Source organism: Trichechus manatus, unplaced genomic scaffold, assembly GCF_000243295.1.
Source record: "Trichechus manatus latirostris isolate Lorelei unplaced genomic scaffold, TriManLat1.0 scaffold00074, whole genome shotgun sequence".
Classification (NCBI taxonomy): domain Eukaryota; kingdom Metazoa; phylum Chordata; class Mammalia; order Sirenia; family Trichechidae; genus Trichechus; species Trichechus manatus.
Window position 1 is genome coordinate 12,981,662 of NW_004444010.1, and position 930 is coordinate 12,982,591.

Sequence of the window (930 nt, forward strand, 5' to 3'; positions counted from 1 at the left end):
TGGGCTCCCTATCACCAGCTTTCTTGTCCCCTCCTGCCCACTAGCCCTTGTTCCTGGAGGGAATCCATCGTTTTAAAACTTCCTCAGGTGATTCCAATGTTTAAGTAAACAGTGATCCAAACCAAATACTTCATTATATGGTTGCAAAAACACACATGATGCTGTTAGTTGACTTGTCCATGTAACTCAAATACTTCCTGGCAAAACCAGCTTAAAAGCCTGGCTCTCATGAAAACATGCACCTTATTTATTTACTCTAGTTGCCTCTATGTTAAAAGGAAATCTTATACTGTTAAAAACTGAGCACTTCCAGTTTTCCAATTAAACACTCTTTTCATTGATCTAGGGATTACCTACTCATAATTAAAACAATCCCCCCAAATGGAAATATTCAACCAACCAATGGGTTTTCCCTGTTTATATGTCAAATGAATTATCTGGTCCCTACCCCCACCCTCACCCCCGCCACTGAAAGACCACAGAGCTGGGAGTTTTATGGACAGTCTGAGAGAGTACGTCCTTGAAAGCAATCACTATTTACCATCAGCACAGCCATATAAAAAGTGAAAAGTTCAGGTAAATGATCAGTGTCTTTTTTCCTGAACAAATCTAAATAAACAGTTAGTTGGTAACATTACCATGAGATGGAGATTATGCACCCCCACCATTTTATGCCAACACATCTCAAATCTGCCCTAGTGATCCAATCAATCACTCAGTGTGCTGCTGGGCAATTAACAAGGGAGAACATTCCTGTCAATAATGATGGAGAGTTCTGGCAGAAATTATGTCAATTAAAAGCTAGCAGAGAGCAAGCACCATTTCTATCCAGAACACAGAATTATATGGTTAGTTGCAATAACTGAGAGTCCATTTCCAACTTGGTGATGAGAGGAGAATTTACATGTGAATTTCTATTTGCATATATCT